Raw genomic sequence first — 23,950 nt, 5'->3', positions numbered from 1 at the left:
TTCATCCAGGCAACAAGAATAGGATCAATTATCTAGGTTTTTATCCACTTGCTGTGGCCAGGACTCTGAGCTATTAGCAAATGCAAGAGCGATCCCAAACAGCGTGGGTACTATTTGAATACTATTTTGAAGATGGTGAAGATATTTGAAGTCTGAAAGAAAAATACAAGGCTGTGCACATCGTCTTCTACAGTGTACAGCATGTGTTTATTTATACCCTTAAGCCCAAAACATTTGCACAGGCCATCTTTCAGTAATGTACGATTGTTGAGTACAAAGATTCCAAATCCAAAGGCAATTTACCTTCTGTAGACAAAAACAAAAACCAAAAAACAAAATCCCAAACCAAAATGCTCTTGAGCCATCTGTCAAAGGCAAAATGTGATTTTTCTCTTTTCATCTTTCGTCCTTCTCTTATTTCCCTGCTCTTTCCTTTCCTTTCCTTTTCCTTCTTCTTCCTCCCTTTCACCCCTTCCCTCCTCACCTCCAGTCCATCTTTGCCTGAACACTTTGTCACTGTGGGAATGCATGTAATAATAATGCTTACATAGACAACTTTATATCTAAAAGTCTTTAACCATCTTCAACTGAACTTCATGTACATTAGACTCATCAACTTAAAAAGAGATTCCCATTGAGATTAACCAGGGTCTGCTGGTTAACAAAAACCATCCTGGTTGGAATTTGTTCATTCTATGAACTATCAAATAAAATTAGGCCATTCCTCCAGTTATTTATTTTGGATTTGTTGATGTGTTTAGTAGTACACCAGAGATGCTTTTTATTTGATTTTTTAAAAATAATTATATTTATATAGAAAAAGAGGTTTCAAAACTAAGGGGAATTATGTAAGCATATATACTACTTTGGTTGTTTCAAGGTATTTATTGATTTATTTTACAATAAAACATTTCACATAGACTGCCTGCTTAAAGGGGAACAATATGTGGTCCAAGGATTTCCTTTAAATTTATTAGGGGACTGAAATTTTACTTTTATTGCTCTGATAAATTCAAAATCCAATCTCTTGGACCTTTAATCCAGCACTTAGAAGAGTAACTCCCTCCGAAGGGACTTGGACAGCTTAATTTCTCCAGTGGGAGGCTTTATATGTGCGCCACCCAGGCATAACCTGGCATTTCGATAAGCTTGGGTGAAGATCCCAATTCAAAAGTGTTTCACAACTACGACCAGTAACACACTCACTAAAATAAAAGGGGAAACAAATTCCCTACCTCTTAGCTCCTTTACTCACTCTGAAAATAACTTACCTGCCAGACAGGGGAAAACCAAGTCTTGAAGTAAGATTTGGAAGTTTGAAGAGTACGGATCCTTTACCTGCAAGGATTTTTCAGAATGCTTTTAAGTTGATTGCTTGATTTGTATTGTCAAAGCAGAACCCTCAAGTTCAGAAACAAAAGCTAGATTCTGTTTTTTTCCTGTCTTTGTCCCTTTACAGAAAGTTCTCTTCCTTGTGTCATAAAGCGTTTGTTTACGCAGGGATGCAGATTACTATAAAATGAGGTATCACAGTAGAGAACGGCAAATAAAAGTTTAAAAATATTTGCCTTCCACAGTAAAGCTCAGATGATCCCAGACTTCAGGCAGCCGAGATAAAATATTTTTGTTTTTATGGCATTAAGAAATAGAAGAGTAATGTCCCATAGGATGGTTTAGGGTATTTTCTAAAAAGTCCACCTTTCAGAGTACAGCAAATTAAGCTCCAGGTGGTTTTAGAATTAGGGTAAACCGATGGAGCACTGAACCTGAAGCACAAATGAGGAAGTTGAGTAAAGATAGTTCTTAAGTGCAATCAGACTGCCTTGGTTCAAATCTGGGCTCCGCCATCTGCTAAATACATAACTTTGAGCAAGTTTCTTAAGTTCTCCTATCTCGGTTTTCTCGTTTGTAAGATAGAATGAATAATAAAAATACCCATCCCATAGGGTTTTAGTGAGGCTTGGAAAATGTGTGTCTGCCTGACAGAGAAGGCTCTCAGTAGATGCTTTCTCTTATGAGTGCACCTGATACCTACCAGTACCTAGGTCTATGATATCTCTGGTCTGTACTATTTTGTGTCCTTGGAAGGGAGAATAAGGAGTGGAAATTACTGCCATGTTAATTGACGTATTGAACCAGTTATTCAGTAGATTTTTAATGAGTGGCTACTGTGGGCCTGGTGCTGTGCTGGGGCTAGGGATATAGCAATGAAAATAGAAATAAGGTCCCTGTCCTCATGAAGCTTACCGGAAGGATAATCAATAAGCACATAAAGAAACAAAGAAATAAATAATTTCACAAGGTAGTAAAAGCTTTGAAGAAAAGAAAATGGCGAAATGATTGGAGCACTCCACTTTAGATTAGCTTATCAGGAAAGCCTCTTTGAGGAAATGTTATATAAGCCCATACCTAACTTAGGAGACAGGGCCATTCGAAGATCTGGGGAAGAGGGAGAGGGGATGTCAAATGCAAAGGCCCTGGGGCAAGTAGAAGGTTGGAATGTTTGAGTGATAGAAAGCGAGCATGGCAGAGGCAGAATGAGCAAGGAGACAGTGGTAAGGAAAAAGTGAGAGATCTGACCACAGACAGCCTGGAAAGCCGTGGTAAGAACTTCAGAGTTTATTCTATAGCAGTCTTAATAAAATTTCTACGGGCTTTTGCATATAGAAATGATGCTGTGGAGCTTCCTAAGAAAAGCTAAGTCCTTCTAGTTGTTTTCTGAACAGTGGAAATAGTTTTACACTTTTCTCTCTGTATATACACATATTTTGGGTGCAGTCAGCTACAAATAAAGAGATTAGGCATTTGCTCAATAAATAAAGTGAAACTTTAAGAACATTCCACCTATGACCTTATGACCTTAGCTGTGTCAGAACTAGGCTTTAGTCTGGTGTTTTGAACCCATGCCCACTTTTGATAAATGCCCAAAGCATGCCCAACTGAGATTCTAATTTGTCCTTGAGTGAGGAGAGGGGGAATTGGTTCAGTTCTTTTCTTTACCCTATTAAGAAAAAAAAAAAAAAAGAATTCAGGTTCTCTGTGCTCCCACCAGCCGTGAAGATGTTGTCCAGTTGTTCTTTCTGTAGTTTGTAATACATAAAAAATAGAAGTTTGTAGAATTTCCAAATGTAACGCCGCATTATGGTTTTTTTTTCACATCACATCCAACTTCTACTAAGTTGAGCATTTGTGATCTAACCCTATGAACTAAGGCACTGAGAATCGTTTAAATACAGCACTGAGTTTGATGTTCTATCATCTTATGTCTTTTCACACATCTACACATATCAGTCCTATGGAAACAGAATCTTACAGAAGGATCAGAGGGAGTGCTAGTCCTTAGGCTAGTGTTACAACACCCTATCTAGATGCATCTCTGTCTCTGTCCTGTTAAATAATGTGAGCATATCATCTGGTCTCTCTGGCTCTTCCCTCACCCCGTTGTTCACTCGCAGAATGTGAAAATTCTATCAGCTCATCAGTAAGGTTCCTTTCAGGAGCAAACATCTATCCATAAAATTGGCTTACAACCAAAAGCAGGCAGGCTTTGTCCCAGGCAAAATTGTGAGGGAGAAAAAATTGATCACTGTCACCTGAACTCCTCTTTCTTTTACCACCACCCTAAAGGCACAAAACTCAAAATCTGGTACTTCTGATATTATTCATTGAGTGGAAAAGTATTCTAGAGAGTAGTGAGCTTTCCCACACCCTTAAACACATATTATGTAGGCAATAACTTACTCCACCTCTGTAAAGAAGCTTGTCTGGAAGAATTCCCCTATTTACATGTGCGTCAGACCTAGGAATGCTCCTTGCTTCCAAGTTATGTGTCATCAAACTCAGTAAAACTCCCTAATCAAATTTCTTCCTCCTTTTCCCACTTCACATTTTCTTTCTTTCCCACTTACTCCTCTCTTATTTTAGCAAACAGCTAATAATGTTTGTGGACAAGGTTCAGTTCAGCTGGTACCCAGACATATTGATGGATGAACATGATGAAGTTTATCACTGTTAGAGGTGGAAGCTGACCTAAGGATGTTAGGATGGTGTGTTGAGACCCAGGTCAGCTAGTCTTCATGCCTGTGCATGGGATGAAAATGGATTTGGCAGAAACACATTCTGTATGCCACAAGTAGACCATTTCCTCTCCTACCATTAGTCACTACGGTTCATGACATAGGTCACATTTTTCCTAGTCATTTTAAGGTAGTCAATTTTGTTATTTATATCCATCCAGCTTTATTGAGATATAATTGACATATAACATTGTGTAAGTTTAAGGCGTATAATATAGTGATTTTATGTAAGTATATATTGCAAAATGATTACTACAATAAGTTTAGTTAACACATCCATCACCTCATGAAGTTACAAATTTTTTGCATGTGATAAGAACTTTTAAAATCTACTCTCTTAGCAACTTTCAAATATACAATACAGTATTGTTAACTATAGTCACTATGCTGTACATTACATGATCAGAACTTGTTTATCTTATAGCTGAAAGTTGGTACCCTGTGATCACCTTCACTCATTTCCTCCACCCCCTATCCCCTACCCCTGGAAACTACCAATATGTTCTCCATTTTTATGACTTCGCATTTTTAGATTCCACATATAAGTGAGATCATACAGTATTTGTCTTTCTGTCTGACTTGTTTCACTTAGCATAATGCCCTCAGTGTTCATCTATGTTCTTGCAAATGACAGGACTTTTAAGGCTGAATAATATTCCATTGTGTATATATACGCCACGTTTTCTTTATCCATTCATCTGTCGATGGGCACTTAGGTTGTTTCCATGTCCTGGCTGTTATCAGTAATGCTGCGGTGAACATGGGGGTGCGAATATCTCTTTGAGATAGTGCTTTCATCTTCTTTAGATTTATACCCAGAACCAGAATTTCTGGGTCATATGCTAGTTCTATTTTTAATTTGTTGAGGAACGTCCATACTGTTTCCATGGTGGCTACACTAATTTACGTTCACGGTGGTCAATTTTATAGTCAGTGACCACTCTGTTTCTTAATGTTTTAAACCAGACCAAGCCACCCCTGCACCATGCCCCAGCTGGTTCAGGAAAACAGTCTCATACTGAGGAAATTACTCAGGACTGCCCTCTTCCTGTTTGTGACTTGCTCAGATGGTTCTCATCTTCCTGGTCCGATGTTTGGATGACTTCAGAGTCTCTGTCTAGTCAGAAACCCAGTGCCTGGCACCGTCTGGTGGGGGTAGAAGAGGATGTTGGGCAAATTTGTACAGTAGGGAAACTGATTTCCCAACTTGAACATGAAAACAGTTCCCTGTGCTTTCTAATTACTCTGATACACATTAGCATTTTTAAAAGGAAGATTTAAAAGAAGAAAAAATTATAATCCTGGATCATTTTAGTCACAGATTCCTCTATTTGCGCTTCAAGGTTGGGCATGAAAACAACTCTCTGAAACATGAGATGAAACTGTTTGCCCATATCTGGCTCCCTGACACCTGGACATTTCTAGTAAAATGACTATTATATATCAGCTCCATATTTACCTGCCGTACTTTTCAGTAGATGACTTGCCCCAGTTCAGTATTCTATGGAACAATGTAAAAGGTTCACATATCAGTTTCCAAGAGAAAGCAGAGGAACTGAAGGATCAATTGAATTTTTGTTTTGGCTAAAGGCGAGAAAATAGCTAGGTAATAAGGAGACACTGAATAAAATGATACTAAAGAATTCATTAGTATCTATAGGGCTTTCTCTGTTGATGGAGATAAAACCCTAAACAGGTTCATTCCTGACTCTAAAATCATCATAAAAATGTTTGTGATGTTCTTATAAAAGAAATTTCTTTATTTTCAAGAGCTAAAATGAAATAGGATAATAGAAATGGCTAGAACTACTTGTGACATAAACACAGACTTAAAAATCTTCTAGGATAGAGGTAATTTTATGGTTATGTATATGTTTGCACACAATGTTGTTAAAATGAATAGAGGGATTTGCCACATGATAGGGTTGATAAGACTATATTGATGTGGTCAACTAGATTAGAGATGCTTTAACACAAGTTTAGATAGTAAGGAAGCGTTCGCTCCTTGTTCATTTATTGTAGTGGGTGCTATGATGTGCTGCCCAGAGTCCCCTTTCAGAACTAAGGCTCTCAATTCCCCAGTTGTCCCAGATGAGGGCTTCTTCACAATTTGCCCTGGCTGAGGGAAGCTGCCTTGCCTAAAATTAATTCCCACCCCTCCCTGGGGGCAGCCCACTTACAATGACTGGTCTATGTGAAACTACAATGCTGATCCCCATTGAGTCTCCATCGGGAGCATCTCTGAAGGGCTATTCTAGCTCAACTGCATCTGAGTGACAGTTTAACTCGCCTCTCTGTCCAGTTCTGCTCCCCTCACTCTGTTACACATGTTTTCCCCCAGACCACTCTCTGTAAACTTCCTGAGCACAAGTCTCTGCCTCAGAGTCTGCTTCTGAGAGACAATGACTTAAGACATTCATTTAATAATTTTGAGCACCTATCATTTGCCAAGCACTGGGAATACAGAATAAGACAGAAAGGTCCTTCCTCTCATAGGGGTTACATTCTAGGTAGTGATGGGGGGGGGGGGTGCCTGACAATAAACAAATATTACAAAAGAAAATTTCAGATAGTGATATAGATGCTATCAAGGACATAAAACAAGATTAAGTGTATGAGACTGGCTGGTTTATGTGTGCATATCTGTGTGTGTGCGCACACGTGTACAACTCCAGAGAAAGTCTCCTTGATGAAGTGACATTTCTGCCGACAATAATGGAATAATGAGAAGGAGCTTAGAGAGCCTAAGAAATGGTGTTCAAAGCAGGTGTAGACGGGACTTTGTTGACCCACACTATGGTTCATAATGGGGATGCATGAAGAAAGCATTACAGGATTGGGCTTCTGTCTCTCCAACTTTACCCCCTTTTCTCCAGATCACAACACTCCAGGCCCCTTGGCTCACTTTCCCTTCTTCAGCCAGCTTGTTCTGTCTTCAGGGCATCGTGCTTGAGGTAGCTTTGCCTGGATCCTCTTCTACTATCTCTATCCACGTGGCCATCTCATCCTTCCCATCACTGCTCAAATGAAACCACTTCCAAGAAGCCTTCCCTGACCACCCCATTTATTTACCATCACATCACCCTCCTCACTTGCTTATTTTATCGGCTTTTTTGTTATCCATCTCCTCCACTAGAATGTATGCTCCACTAGGAAAGTAGATAATTTTTGTCTTTTTTAAAAAATCTAGAAACCAGATACTGAGTTACAGGTACTGTTCTGGGCACTAGGGATATGACAATGAAAATGTGAGAAAACCCCTGCCCTCCTGGAACTAATGTTCTGGTGGGAGGAGACATGATAAAGGGAGTAATCAGAAAAACAGCCTATGTTAGATGGTGATAAGTTCTGTGCTGAACTAAAGCAGGGAGAGGAGATGGAGGCTCAGTAGGAGGGGGTTGCAATTTTATTTTGTGTAATTATGTTTTTTATTCAACTTACTTAAACTAAAAAAAACAGGAACAATTCACCCATTCCTCCCGCCACCACCCAACCTCTGGCAATCACCAATCTGTTCTCTGTATCAGTGAGCTTGGTTTTGTTTTTATTTTCTTAAATTTTTTTAGATTCTACATATAAGTGAAATCATACAGTATTTGTCTTCCTCTGTCTGACATATTTCACTTAGTATAATGTTCTCGAGGTCCATCTATGTTGTTGCAAATGGCAAAATTTCATTTTTTATGGCTGAGTAATATTCCATTACATATATTATATATATATAAAATATTCCATTATATTACACACACACACACACGCATTGATGGGCACTTAGATCGTTTCCCTATCTTCGATGTTGTAAATAATGCTGCAGTGAACATGGGGGTGCATATATCTTTTTAAATTAGCATTTTTGTTTTCTTCAGATAAATACCCAGAAGTGGAATTACCGGGTCATAATTTTTTGAGAAACCTCCATACTGTTTTCCAAGGATGGATGGAATTTTACATAGAGGAATCAGGGGACAGTTTGACTGAGGAGATGGCATTTGAGCAGAGGCCTGAAGCAAGGGAGGAAGCAAGCTGGGCAGTTATCTGGTGAGGAGAGAGCTCTATATGCAAAGTGAACTTGCCATAGACCCTTGGTAATACCCGCTTCAAATTAAGGAAAGCTAATTAATTCTCTTTATCCTTGTTCCTCGTTTTGTGACTGTGGCTTACAAGATCAGTGGATGTTCCAAATGAAAATTCTCTTCCCCATGAGAGTGAACTTGCTTCACTGTTGAGGGTGGAAAATCAGTTCTCCATCCCACACATGTAGCTGTTTACGTTTGCAGCTTGTTGATCCTACGAGGATCCGGGAAAAACTGTTTTCTCCTGTTTGTATCTACTTCTGAAAGACAATTCAAAGGCAGGCCTTCCTGATAGAATTTGTAATGAGGCAATCTCAAAAAACACAACGCTCTTTTTAATATTGTGGAATGCGTTGATGAATATGTAATGTAAAATTCAGTCTTTCTCCTCTTCCCTCTTTTACCACTGAGTATTTCTGAGAGGATCTCATTACTATTTATTAGTTGAATACAAATAGAACAATAAATGATATTCTCAAGCTTTATAGATTTCCCTAATCTTCCTATTTCAACCCTCCTTGTCAGTGGTTTAGAGATATATTTGCCTCTGATTAAAAAGTTTGAGTTTTTCACTGGATATCTTATAGTCAGATTGGCAAAATAGGTATGGAGGGCTCTGCAATCCCTGTCATATGAAAAATTTTGGGAGGTGAGAGAGAGGGCCAACAAGAGGCTCCAAGGACCTCCTTCAAGTATTGAAAAGTCTTTCTTGGGATGATGCTATGGTTTTCTATGTTCCACAGGAATGCAGAGTTAGGACAAAGGGTTGAAATCTGTGCCTAGCCAGATTTTAGCTTAACATGAGGAGAATCATTCTAAAAGTCATATCGTTCCAGTAGTGGAATTACTTGCCTCTGAAGTAGTGAGTTTCTCATTGGTGAAAGCATTCAAGCTGAGACAGGATTGCTGAAAAGTACTCAAGCATTCAATTCTACTGGCAATGTGAAAGAAGTGTTTCTGATTTGATGTTGAGTTGAGTCCTGAACTGGAGTGTCCTGTTCATGCTAATCTTTTATGATTCTGTAGAATGCGTTAAAAACTGCAACTCAGTTTATTTCCTGAGTTTATTTGTGAACAGAGACTCAAAGGATAGGGCTGATGGTCTTGCCAGTCTCTTTCTTTGTGGAAGGACCTCAAGTTACTGAAAAGTGAAATGGCAGGTTGAATTTAATGGGAGAATGCCCCTTTGACATCTTTCTCAGACAGTGACCACCTGTTAGCCTGTGGTGTCAAGAGAATGGGACTTACCAAGCAGCAGGGGACCCAGGAGGGCAGCAAGCCTTCTGCAAACGCATGCCTCTGGTTACTTCATCTTCTTTACATGACAGCAAAATGACATCAGCGTAAATTTAAAGAGAAAATAGCACACAGAAAAAGAGCAAGAGTCCCACTGTCTCTCTTTTAAAAATTTTGTCTTTCGTTTTCACAAATTTAGCTTTACAGAAAAGCAATCTCATAAACTTTAATTTACTGAAGGATGGAGTGGTGTAGTGGAAAGAACCTTAGAGCTTTGATGTGGGCTCTTCTAATGAGGTGGATTTATTACTGTTAACCCTCTCTGCTTCCCTACAAGGTGGAGGAAATACTTCTCCACGATATTGAGGTTGGACTTGCTTTGGCCAATGGAATATGAGTGGAAGTAGCACACGGCATTTCTGGGCAAAAGTTATAAAAATCCAGTTTAGACTTTACTCTGTTCTTTTTTCCCTCAGCCACAACTCTAGGCAGTGGTTCCAAGGGTGTTGCTTCATCCATCTGGGTCACAGAATGAAGATGATTTAGAGGAGAGCCACAGCTGGCCACCATGACCATGTTGCAAGAATTAGAAAACATCCTTTGTGGTAAGCCACTGAGATTTTAGGAGTTATCTGTTATTGCAGCATAACTGAGAACAACTATACTGATGCATAAATATATTAGCTTTGCAATAGCTAAGAGATAGTGTAAGTCTCTTAATGACCATGATAATTGTAATAATTATACTAACAGTTAACATTAATTGGCTTTATCTATGTGCTGGGCATTGTGATTAGTACTTTCTTTTTCACAGCCATTTGGTGAAATATGTATTATTAACATAATATTATTTTATAGATGAGAAAACTGAGTCAGAGAGTTTAAGTAACTTGCCAAAGTTCACACAGCTGGCGAGTGACAGCTAGAATTTGATCTTGGTCATGACCGAGCCTAGAGTCTGGGTTCTCGTTCTCAGACAGTTTCCTGAACTGTCATTCCTCTTCATTGCTCCTATTCTCAAACTTCTCATCTGTAAAATGAGGCCAGCAATGCCTACTTTCACATCACTTTTCCTCCTCTTGATGATATTTTTGAGGGAAGACCCAGTGGAGAAAAGCCTTCCTGGTTTTTCCTCTGCTTCCAAGGATTTAGAGGCTTTAGAGGCAGAGTCTAAAAACAGATCCCAGAGGGTGCTTGACTGGGATCATTTAAACTAACAGTAAGTTACCCTTGTTGGACGTTCTTTGGCCATATACCAAAGCAAGGATTCAGTAGGATCTGGTCAAACACCGGGCAGGCTGTGATCAACCACAGTGGCTCTAAAATGGCTGCAATAAGATGAAAGGCCAGGATGGAAGCTGCCCTCACAGCTCCATTATGACAAGGCCTTGAGAAAGTGGTCTGGTCTCAGTGTTGTTGGAATGTTTGGGCCTTAAGGGACCAAAGAAACTTGTTTCCCTTATGGTCTGAATGAAAACATGAAGCACATAGGGAAAGCACTCTAGAAAATCCCCAGAGACAGCCTGGTTTGGTTGGTTTGTGAAACAATAAATAGATTGGAGAATGTCGTAACAAACCACAAATAACCACAGAAGTAATTGGGCACACTTTTACCCAGATTGGTTAAATATCAGCTGTTCTTTCTGAAACAATCTGAAAAATATGCCATACTTGGAATTATTAAAGCCCCAGAGAGAGATTTGAGGGGCCAATATTTTTTGCCCCCAGCAACCTTAAGTTCCTTCTATCCTAACAGCATCTTTTCTCACAAAACTGGCCATTTTCTTTGTTTTTTTTTTTGTTGAATTGCTGTGTATACGAGGAGTTTGATCTGTGTAACTGAATTGGTTCTTTCTAGCAGGAGTTTATAATAATTTTATGATTAATCCCATTTACTTTGGATTTTTGGAGAAGATAGTATTATTAGATTGGGTTCAAAGTGAACAAAATTATCCACCTATCTGAATAATATCAAGGGTGAGAGTGTCCCTGTGCGTGTCTGTGTGTGTGTAGGGAAAGGGAAAGAGAAAATGAGAGAGGGGAGAGAAAATGTAAGTATATAACATTCACTGATCTTTTTATCATGAAAACTTTAACATCAGTATCCTTCCAAATTAATATCCATTCCATTTCTCCGGCAGAAGTACCAGGGTCACAAGCTGATGAAAATAAATAAGGGAAGAGGGGGTTCATGGGGAAGGAAGCAGTAGGGGAAGAATTGTCAGCTTTCTCCAGACAGTGATACAGATACAGATTGTGTTCATTCTTATTGTTGCTGTTCCTCTTCCTCCTCTTCCTCCCCCTCTCCTTCCTCTTGGCCTTCTTCACCTTCTTTTTAGTTCTTTTTTTAATAGTAAAATACACATAAAATTTACCGTCTTAACCATTTTTAAGTGTACAGTTCAGTGACAATAAGTACATTCACATTCTTGTGAATGTGAATCATCATCCATCCCCGGAACTTTTTTCACTTTGCAAAGCTGAAACTCTATACCCGTTCAATGGTAACTCCCCATTTCTCCCTTCCTCTTCCCACTCCCTGCAGCCATCCTTCTAGTCTAGGTACCTCATATGAATGGCATCATCTAGTATTTGTCCTTTTATGACTGGCTTATTTCACTTATCATAATGTGTTCAAGATTCATCCATGTTGTAGCACGTGTCAGAATTTCGTCCCTTTTAAAAAACTGAATAATATTCCATTGTATGTATATACCACATTTTGTTTATCCATTCATCCATGGATGGACACTTGGGTTGCTTCCACCTATTGGCTATTGTGAATGATACTGCTGTGAACACGGCTGTATAAATATCTGTTTAAGTCCCTGCTTTCAATTCTTTGGGTACATACCCATGTGTGGAATTGCTGGATTAGAGGGTAGTTCTGTTTTTAATTTTTTTGGAAACTGCCATACTGTTTTCCATAGAGGCTGATCATTTTACATTCCTACCAGTAGCGCACAAAGGTTCCAATTTCTCCACATCCTTGCCAACAATTGTTATTTTCGGTTTTTTTTTTTTTTTTAATAGCCATCCAAATGGGTATGGGTGGTATCTCATTGTGGTTTTGATTTGTATTTCCCTAATTATTAGTGATATTGAGCATGTTTTTATGTACTTATTGGCCATTAGTATATCTAATTTAGAGAAATATCTATTCAAGTCCTTTGTCTATTTTTAAATTGTTTTATTTGTTCTTTTGTTGAATTGTAAGACTTTTAAAAATATATTCTGGATATTAATCTCTATCAGACATATGATTTACAAAATTTAATTCCATTCAGTGGGTTGCCTATTCACATAGTGTCTTTCATGCACGAAAGTTTTTAATTTTGATATAATTATCTATTTTTTCAGTTTATCTGTTTTTTTCTTTTATTGCCTGTACTTTTGGTGTCATAGTCAAGAAATCATTGCCAGATTCAATATCATGAAGCTTTTCCCCTATATTTTCTTCTAAGAGTTTTATGGCTTTAGCTTTTATGTTTTGGCCTTTGATTAATTTTGAATTAATTCCTATTTTGCCTTCTTCTTTTAAAGCAGAAAGAGCACTACATTCTACAGATGTAACTTGCCCTGTTTAAGGCATTGTGCCTGGTGCTGTGTGGACTCAGATAAATGAAACAGGATTCCAACCTTAGGAATGTGAAGGATGAGTACACAGTGACCATGTTATAAAGCAGGAAGTGCCCTTACAGGAGAGGTAGAAATAAGCTGAGTTCTTAGAGGGTTCTTGGAGTTCTTAGAGGAATATGGGAGCTTCAGGGTTTCTAGTGTACTTTGTGGAAATCATAGGTCAAAGACTGTGCAGGAGAGGGTCACAAGATGGAGAGTAAGCTGGGAAAGGTGTGATGGACAACAGAGCCCAAGTCCCTGCTCAGATATCATTGTGTAGAAAGGGCTGCTTATTGGGATTTATCTCCTCCACAATCCATGTCTGCAACCATAACTGTCAGTTAGCCCTGTCCTGTTCTAATACAATCAGATAGTATCTGAAGGGGCTATTTTAATTACAGATTTTATAAAGTCACAAAAAAAGATCTGTTGAGAAAGCTCCCACATACAGTGTTCTAGACAACTTAAACACAGGCATATATACAGATAACTTCAGAGTAGGGCACTTCTTATTAAGAGAAGCTAAGGAAAATGTCTTTCTACTACTATTTCTGTCTAGAGGTCCTGTTTCCTATGGTTTCTTGATTCTGTGCTAATCCACATCGGTCCATGTGATACTAGTCAACACCTTGGCTCAGAACAGTTATATGCATTCACTGTAGAGAATTCTGTTTCTACCTTGACATTTAAGGAATAATACTTTTTTTAAATAAAATTTTTTATATCATATTAACCTTTTTTATTTCATCCATGACTCTATTACTATCTCAAATTGTTCATTGCCCCCCTAAATTTAGGCTTCATGACAGCAAGGGCTGTTTTCCTGCTGTGTCTCCAACATTCTGAACCTTACCTGGTACATAGTAGGCACTCAGTAAATACGTGTTGAATAGATTAATGTATTTGTATGGATTAAGCTATTTTTGTTCTTGTTTGATACTGCACAAATCTGTGCAAATTAGGATTTCTGAGTATACAGCATTATTCCACATACCTTATAAAACTGTGTTGTTCTCTGTGTCCCTCTGTGGGAGGGCTTTTCTATTTCTCTGGTTTTTTGTAGGAGGGAGATAACTTATGAGTTAGATACTCATAAAGAGGCTTCCTACTGTTCAGACGCGTAATGCCTCTCCTGGCACTTTCTGTGCCACACCATTAAATGTCTAGCCTCGACTACACAGTTGGATTCTTTCACTGTCTCTCTGAAGTTATATGGTTTAGTTCCTTAATTCCTTCTGGCAGCACACATTACAGACCAGACTGCCTGCTCTGGCAATAACCAACAGCTAGGTGACCTGGGCAAGTTATGACATTTCTTTGTGCCTTATTTTTCTCATATGTAAAATAGGCATAGTAATACTGCCAATAATTAAAATTGGTTTGCTCAGGCCTTGTTCTAAGTGTTTTACATGCAGTAGACTTTAATGTTTAATAACAATCCTATGAAGTAGGTACTATCATTATCCTCATTTTATAGAAAAGAAAATTGAAGTACAGAAAGGTTAGATGCTTCATCCAGAGTCTTGTAGATAGTAAGTGGTAGAGCTGAAATTCAACCCTCAGAGTTAGACTCCAGAGCTAGCACTTTGGGGCATATTTCCTCATCAAGGGGTTAGGAAGACGATAAAGGATAAAAAATGTAAAGTTCTTAGCATAGTGCCTGGACCAGAGTCAGCACTCTATAGATGTCAGTTGTTCTTTTTGCTAATAACTCATCTTCTTCTGTGACAAAAACAAGGATGCTGTTCTGAAGACCACAAGCACCAGCTGAAGACTGCAAAGGGACAAGGTAAAAGTGGATGAAGAGTGAATAAGGAGATTTTAATTGGGAGCAGTTTTAATGGAAGGGTGAATCCTTAGTAGGGAGTGAGAGATCTAAAAAAACCCAGTTCTTAAATAGTAAAGAAGCAGAGAAGTTTAAGGCCTTTGATTGAGGCTGACTTTGAGAGAAGTCTGTGGAGATAGTGCCAGTTCTGCGTGTAATGTCATAGGAAGAAACAAGAGGGTACCTGAAATGAGGGAGTGATCCCAACCTCTGTTCTGAACACACCAGCTATGGGAAGAGAAGATTTCCGTGACAGAAGTGCCAGACGAGTGGGAGTAGGGCAGGAAGAAGAGTGGATTCCAATCTCTGAGTAAACAGTCCCCGTGGTTTCTTATTCTCTATGTGTTTATGTATCTTGCAGTTGTGTCAAATCTTTGAAATTTCAGGAGGAAGATGAATGGAGGTGATTTCAGTAGGGGAGAGGCAAACTACTGGCATCAAATAGATAAGATGATAAGATATGGCACCTTGACAGAAAGCAAGGAAATATATTTAAAGAGTTATAGGATCCTTCCCATCTATTAGGAAAAAAATATGTTTAAGTCATACTACAGTACATTACTGAGAAGGTTGAGAGACCTAGGAGATGACACACAAACAAGCATACAAAATAAATTATTCCAAAACTTGATTTAAGAACCTAGGAATGAAGACATCCAGCCTTACAGAAAACACCTTACATAAAACAATTGTAAGCAGTTTAAGATAGGAGAAAAACATGGATTCAGCCAAAATATGTAAGAGGAAACCACCAGATAATAATATGAGTAATACCATTTTCTTATGCCCCTGGTATGTGTCAGACATAGTCATAATATATTCAACCTCATCTTGAATCCTCACAAAAATGTTATTAGAGGTAGAAACTGTGGCCTGTAGAAGGTAAGAATTTTCCCACATCACTTGGAAAGGAAGTGGTGAAGGAGATTTAATTTCAGAAGCTGAGTATAGATGCCTTGGACACTTGACGTTGTGATCTGCCATCAATGCAGTACCCAGTGTCCAATGCCTGGCCTTCTTCAACAACCTGTATGCCCCATGAAAGTGGGAGGGTCTGTTCCATTCTTGGCTGTGTCCCCAGCACCCAGCGTATTTTTTCATATAATATGTACTCAAAAATAATTGTTGAAAGAATGGTCAGTCCGATTGGAAATTGCAGGTCCTTTCTATTGACTGCATTGTGTAACCTGTAGAATACTGAAAAGAAACTTTTCCAAAAGACACGTTTCCTTGTCCAACCCTGAGATGTGTTTATGAAAACTTTCGTGTTAGGTTAGAACAATGTTTCTCAACTTTTTTTCAGCATCCTTCCCCCTACTACTACTCAAAGACCTTTTTGAGACGTTTTTCTCCTAAAACCCTCCCCCTTGAAATTTTAATACCACGGTTCTCTTGTATATCTGTTATGTATTGTATGTACTTCTGTGTTTTATACACAATAAGAATTTTTTCCCTGCTGCCCCTCTTCCAAGAATCAGTTTCACCCCCTTGGGAGCCATATTGCCCTGCATTAGAAGGATGCACATCAGAGTAAAACTATGAAGAAGCACTTAAAATATGTCTTATGTTCATTGATAGAGACACAGTGATGCATCAGAGATTGCCAGTTATCTCCCTACATCCATTCTTCCCTTCTTCTTAAGTAACCACTTGCAAATTTTTAGCTAAGGACAGCCATCAGACAGAAGGACTATATATTTCCTAGCCTCTCCTGACACCTTCCCTTCAGCTAACTGAGCACAGTGACACTGGGCTAAAGGACTAGTTTCTTAGCCTTCCTTGTAAACTCCCTTTGGCCACCTGACCAAGTTGTAGTCAATGAGCTATAAGCAGTGGGAGAGAAATAAATATCTACATTCAGCTACTATATTTTGAAGGTCTCTGTTACTCACAGCTAACTGATACAAATCTCACTTTTATTACATCTTAAATTATTAATTATCAGTTCTGTTTAATTGATTGACATTTATCAGGCCTCATTCCTCATAAGTTTTACAGAGTTCTTTCCTATGCCCTTCTTTTATGTCCAACTCCATAATTTTAAGGGCTTGCCTTAAATGTTTGTATAGAGATGCAGACAAGAAAAAGTCATGACACTTTGTAGGTATAATATTTGCTATAAATCATGGTGACTAAAATGAAAATCCACTAATTTTGAACTTATGGCTTGCAGTCTGTGTACAAGTGAGTTTTGAATAAGGAGAGGTCTCAATTAAGGAAGGAGCATTGAATACTCAGAATAATTGAGAAGTAGTGGGAAGAGAGAAAAAGAGGAAAAAATGATAAGATTAGATAAAGTCAGAAATGACAGGGGCCAGCCCCATGGCCCAGTGGTTAAATTCACACATTCCACTTTGGTGGCCCAGGGTTTTGCCAGTTTGGACCTAGCACCACTCATCAAGCCATGCTGAGAAGGGGTTCCACATAGCACAACTGGAAGCACCTACAGCTAGAATATACAACTATGTACTGGGGGGCTTTGGGGAGAAAGAAAAAAAAGGAAATGACAAAAATCACTTATTCTTTAAATTCATTTAGAGAAGAAAGAAGAGAGGAAGCAAATAAGTATTGGGGAATTCATATTGGGTTGCAGTTGATTAGCAGGAAAAATAAGGGTTTAAAGATCAAAGTAAGTTTCACAGAGAAAAATTGTTCAATAACCTAAGCTTTAAGAAAAGGATGGATTCCAGCCATAGTTGTGCTTGGTTGATTTGAATTAGAGATTTGTCCACTGCTATAGGAAAGCCTCTAGAAGACTCATCGCCTGCAGGCTTGGTACAAGAGCTGTCAATTATTTAGCTTAAGAATGAGGGGTAAACTCATCTGTTAGTAGCCATGCTGTGGTCGTGGCTCACACAGAAGAACTAGAAGGACTTACAAGTGGAATATACAACCAAGTAGTGGGGTTTGGGGAGAGAAAAAAAAGAGGAAGATTGGCAACAGATGTTAGCTCAGGGTGAATCTTTCCTAGCAAAAGAAAAGGAAAGAAGGAAAGAAACAAATTGATTAATGGATTAAAAAAAAAAGAATGAGGGGTAAGAGATGACATCAGGTATTAGACTTTCTTAAAGTTTGGATTTTGTTTTTGTTTTTGCTGGGAATTTGATTACAAAGACTTTTATAGTGGTAACCGGCAGAATGACTCACAGTGAAGTACAAAATTGGGCAATAAAATTGTAGACCTCTTGGAGATTTGAAAAGAAATAACAAAACACACAAAAACAGGAGAGAGTTTGGTTGCTTTGCAAAGCTGGATCAAGAGAAAACGTTTGACAGGATAAGCTTTTACCCAATTTAACATCATATAAACACTCAGGTTCTCTTTCCACGTCATAAGTCATGCAAAAAATGTTGTTAGACATGCTATATGGAGTGTCTCTATGGCAGACATTGTTAGTGTCCAACCAATAGCCTTTTGGCTCTACTTCCTTGTTAACCAAACCTGCATTTTGGTCAGAGACGCAAAGTGCCCTGTCCCGAGGACTGAATCAGCCTTGGTCTAAGTTGGTCATGGTGCTCCCTTTCCCTTTTGCCAGATTTTCACTTTCCCAGCCACCCTTGCATACAGGAGTGGTCATGTGACTCAGTTCTGACCAATAACCTGTCAGTAGGAGGTCTGCTATGGAGCATTTGTGAAATATTTTCCTGGGTTCAGATAAAAATGCAAGGATTTGCAAGAGCAAATTTGTTTTCCTTTCCTGTTTTTCCCTGCTTGTTGTGCTGTTAGGATGATGTGCTGACTGGATCTGTAGGGGCTAACTTGTGACCTTGAAGTGACGAAAAAGAAAACAAAGAGCTTATATATGGAGGTTGATGGAGCTTAATTTTGTAAAAAGCTTGTTTTGTCGAGAGCTTGGATTTTGGAAAACATTGTTGAGCTCCTAACTCACTCCGTGGTTGGTCATTGACAAGATGTTGTAGGTTTGATGTGGTGCAGCGAGAAATTGAACATGGAAAAAAATAACTGGGGCAGCAAGAATTTCATTATATGACACTAGGGCAAATCATTTTAGGCTGAGACTACCCTCTTTCCCAGCTAAATGGTATTAAAGGCAGTGTGCGTGCAGCTCCGAGCTCCTAGGACTTTGCAGATTCCTTATATTGACTCCATCCTTTGACACCAAATTTAGACACATTCTTGAGAAAGAAGGGAGGCATGAGAGAATCACTAACTTGTGTCCCAGGACTCATGTGCATCTTTTTAATTTTTTGCCAATTTAGTAGTAAGTGAAAAGAGTAGTAAAATGAAACAACGTTGGCCAATTCTGAATTGTTCTCATCAATCTTTGAACCCAAAGCAGTCTTTGTGATCTTGCCTAATTCAGATATCCTCATGGTTCAAGCCTCTGAGAGCTGGATCATCTGTTACCTGTAGCCGAAAGCATGCTTAATGAATGCCAACAGGAATTCCAGCAAAGAATGGGAGGATTGTAAAAGAGATGAGATCCATTGGAGAGGATGGCAGGTGTCCAGGCAGTCTCATTTTACTTGCTGACAATGACAATAAATGAAAAATTACACAAATTAACAAGTGTCCTGAATAATGTACTAATACAAGAGAAAATAGTATGTAGACATTGAACCCATTTCCAGCCAAGTCCTGGCACTAGATGTGGTAGAAATTCAATATAGCAGCAAAAGAGATTTGGAAGACCTAGGTTTAAAACTTGTCTCCACTACTTACTAGTTGAGTGACTATTGATAGATATATCACCTCTCTGAGCTTCAGACTCCTTATTTGTAAAAAGGGAATAATAATATCTGCTTCATGAGGCTGTTGTGAGATAATTTGAGATGGCATATAGTAAGTTTATGGTGCCAGTATGCACTAGATTCTGAGTAATAGAGGATAATAAGCTGTTTTCAAAAGTGTGATGAATATAGAATGTTCTTGGAGCTTGAGAAAGTCACTTAAACATTTTTGGATCTGTATTTCATAATCCATAAAAATGAAAAGTTTGAACTAGGTGTTTCTAAATTTTTTTCATTTTGTTCTAGATTCACACATCTATTTCTAAGTATATAAGAATAAATTCAGTAAGTAGGGAGAGAGGAGAAGAGAGAAATATGAAGAGAGTGAAGGTCTATGGGAGACTGGCCCTTAAATAGGAAAAGGGTGGTAGGCAGATTCAATCTTTGTACCCTCCTTTGATCCCCACAGAGCCCTGGTTGTGCCCCATATCTTAATGATTTATTTTGAAAGAAGGACTTCAGAAGGGGATCCCTAGGATGAATGGAGGGGAAGATCAGGGTAGTAGCTCGTGCTCCAACTCTTGTGCTTGGTGGTAAGAAGGCCTCCGTCTTCACATCTTGCCTCATGCTTGTATACACTGCAGTCTCACCACCAAACAAAGGGACGTTGAGAAGGGATTTTAAGTCTCAATGCTGGGTCATGGTGCAATCAAGTGTTGTGAAACCGTATGTGGCTATTCTGACACCCATAATATAGATTCCCCCAGGTATGGTGGGAACTTCAGGGAAATGGAACGAGCAAGGTGAGTTGGGAGGCAAAAAAGCACATCTAGAAAATTTTTGATGAGAGAGTTGTTGGATGTGCAAGTCGGGAATTAAGAGACCCAAGCAGTACTGAACCCTGAGAGTGGGAGACTGTGAGAGAGAATGAGAAGTGGTGGAATCTGAGTCTTTATGGGGTTGGGTGCCTTGTATAAGTCATGTTAAAGGATATTTTCACTCCAAAGTTGTGAAAACATACATTTTATCATGCTGAACATTTATTCCTCCAAAGTTGCTAATTTTGGTGAATCCAGTGTATTCTCAGGATCATGGGTTCATTTTAACTCTTCACTGTATTTCAGCCCCTAGACCTGCTGAGTTATCACGTCCTCATCCCTCCTTTGGTATACTGCCTAGGATTTTTTACCTCATAGTCCTAAATTCACACCTCATCATCTGCTTTCTGGTTTATGCCAGAAGCCGTCAAACTAATCTTTCTGTGAGCAGGATCTCCCCACAATGATATCTGGGGTCATAATAACATTGTGCATAAGAGCAAGTATTTACTCTAAATATGCTATAGATATTAACTCGTTCAGTCTACAGATAGTCCTGTGAGCTAGGTACTATTATAATTCCCATTTTACAGATGAGGACACTGTGGTTACATGACTTGTGCAGGTCACAGAGCAACTAAGTGTTGGAGCCAGAATTCGAACCCAGGCTGCCTGGATCCAAAACCCATGCTCTTAGCTACCATGCTATGTTGGATCTCCTTTTGTGAAATGCCATTTTCATGATATTTATTTCCTGCTTCAAACTTATAATGACTTGTTTTGGGATTAATAGATTAATTTTTTTGATGAATTGCAAACTCTTTGGTCTGACGTGGAAAGCTGTTCAACATGTGACCCCACCCATCTAGCCTTGCCCTTCTTCTGTTGCCCAATGCATCTTCTCCCACAGATCTTCTTTGATGCTGGAGGTGGTGGCTTCGCCACCATTCGCAGTTCTCTCCTTCTCACAGGGCTCAGGCTGGGCCACCTTAAAGTAATTTTTCCCTTCCCTGAATTCCTATAGAATTCGAAGGCTGTGTTTGTCAATGTAACAATTAGTTAAAGTGTGCTCAGGTGTTGTTTGTTTGCTTTTAGCTGCATCAAGCCTAAATAAATTTATAATGTATCTTGTATGGTGAATTAGCTCTAGAAGTTCTCTAAGGCAAGAGCCAGGTCTTCTAAATAAATCTAACTTTTCCAAGTCTCCGTTTTTCTCATTTATAGCATGAAGAAGAATTCCTAAGCTCTTGTCCAGTTCTGAAGTTCTGTCATGTTTCTGGATGTCTTAGAACATGCAGCAAAGTACTGGGAAGAAATAGATGCTTACTAAATATCCATTGGTTTGACTCATCCTGAAGTCCTGCAAAATAAACCAAAGCCCAGGATTTCTGCAGTTTATTAGGAATTTTTGAAGCCTAGAATCTTTGTAGGTTTTCAGCTTCTATTTTCGATCATGGAAAAATGAAAGATAATAATGATTGTGTTGGCTGAATTTGTCAGTTACTCAGCATCCCTTTCTAGTTTTAAGTGCTTGTCAACAGCCCATAGTTCATGGGAGCACGACTGGTTTGGTCTTTGTGCAGAGAAGGTCTTAATTAGATCAGGAGTGTGCTTCAGACTTAAGGCAGCCCAAACCCAGCAGGTAACCTGGAAGAATGATAGGGTTCAGTAGGTCAGCTCGTCATGAGGTGAGCCCATTTTATTGGCTGCCTCTAGAATTACACTACAAGATGGGGAGAGAAGTGACCAATCAGAAACAAGTAAGGAATCAGATAGAGATGCCTTTAGAGGTAGAAATAGAGGTGGAGGTGGGGAGAGAGAGAGAGAGAGATAGAGGGACTGAGAACAGAGAGGATAGCCAGGCTGAGAGCTGCCCACATTCACTGTAGCCTTTTATTCTTTTGCATATACATACTTTTTGTCATGATATTCATTTAATTAGCTATAGAGAGTTAAGTTACACAAATCTGCCAATGCCAATAGCACTTTGCGTGAAACAAAATAAAACCATCTTTTCCTTAGAGATATCTGTTAAGCATACTGTATCCTAAGTTAATTGTGGTTCAAGAGAGAAAATTTTATTAGATGTTTTCTTTTCTTCTTTTTCTAACTCAAGAAAGTATTTTAGGATAAGACTTCAAAGAATCTTATGGGAGGGGGTGGGAATCCCACAATTCATGAATTATAAAGAAAAAAGGATTTTGTCTTTAAAACAATATCTTATGCAATTAAAATCCAAGTGAACTTAATTACCATGTGAATAATTCAGAAAGTCAAATTAACTTCAATAGGAACAATTTTGGTCCAGTGTGGTCCTCTGTGTCCATGCAACTCAAATGATATGTGACCTAATCCTGGCACAGTCAATTCGAGGTTCTGAAATTTGGTTGTTACAGTCAATGAATATCTGTTCTTCGCCTTCTATGTGTCCCTACACTAAACTCCCATAAAGGATTTTGGCCATTTGATGTCCTTGTTGCCTTGCTTCTATTCACCCCTTTTCACTGGGGCAAGACTGAAGACTTTCCTTTCAGTGTTTGCTCTTCCTCCAGCCTCTATATCTGCACCCCTGTAACCCCTCCACTCCCTGCACTGGGGTGGGAGGAGAAGAAAGGAGCATTAAAATGATGGGAATGGGACTTGTCACTTCCAAGGCAGGGTTACAGTTGCATAGCAGCGCTCTGATGAATTGAATTCGATAAATAGTTGTTGAGGGGGCTACATTGTAAGAGACCTTGTGCTAGAGACTATGGAGCAATCAAAGAAACTAAAACTCTAGTGTTTCAAATATCTTATCAAATGATCAAGACGGCAGGTCTGCCCACAAAGCACTGTGATATAAAACAGAGGGATGTGTGCTTTAAGAGTGGCCCAAAGAAAGGTAAGAGGACAGAGGAGAACACAGACATGGAAAAAGGTCCCTGAAGGTAGAGAATTTCGGGTGGATCTCTGAATAAAAAGGATAGGCCATTCACAACTGAGGATGAAGGCAGATAGAAGGACGTCACACAAGGGGAGAATGGGATAAGTACACATTTGGAGGCAGAGAAGTATATGCACAAGTAAACAAGTCTGTGTTTTATCAAATTTAAAGATTCTTTTGATGGCTAGACACAATTCACTGACATTGGGGTAGATGAAAGGCAGAACTCTTTGTAATTTAGAGCTCCAAAGGAGAGAAGGTTGCCTGGGAGGGCCATACGGAGGGTTGTGACTGGGCCCAGGGTAACAGCAAGCTGGAGCTGTAGGAGGCAGTCTGTGTATGGCAGGCCAGGTGGGCATGGTAGCTAGGTTTTGCAGCCTTCTGGGGATTGGTTAATTTGAATAACTGCGTGGCTCTCGAGAGCATAGAGGTTGTTTAGTACCCAGACCAGGAATGTGGGAGCCTCGTAAGGGGGACCAGATGGGGTGAATGCTTAGTGGCCCTGGAGAGTGGCAGCCTGATAAGGGAATTGTTTGGGGTGGGGGTTTAACAAACTGTCCATGAAGAAGAATTGAGAGTTTTTAGACATGGCTTCAAAACTGGGTAAAGACACTTGTGAAATGTCATATTACAGTGAGTGTGAGTGCACTGTACTTAGCTTGATTGGGGGAGGGGGTAGGTAGGACAAC

At 39.2% G+C, this 23,950-nt stretch overlaps 1 long non-coding RNA gene across 1 annotated transcript in view; it reads left to right on the top strand.

Annotated features, from left to right (window-relative positions):
• LOC103540681 (uncharacterized) overlaps positions 1 to 23,950 on the top strand; it is a 314,942-nt gene that overhangs the window by 114,193 nt on the left and 176,799 nt on the right. Inside the window, exon 2 of the long non-coding RNA XR_011531695.1 lies at positions 9,862 to 9,990. This is a non-coding gene — a long non-coding RNA (uncharacterized lncRNA). The remainder of the gene's footprint in view (positions 1 to 9,861; positions 9,991 to 23,950) is intronic.

Source organism: Equus przewalskii, chromosome 22, assembly GCF_037783145.1.
Source record: "Equus przewalskii isolate Varuska chromosome 22, EquPr2, whole genome shotgun sequence".
Classification (NCBI taxonomy): domain Eukaryota; kingdom Metazoa; phylum Chordata; class Mammalia; order Perissodactyla; family Equidae; genus Equus; species Equus przewalskii.
This window is presented reverse-complemented; position numbering and strand designations above follow the sequence as displayed.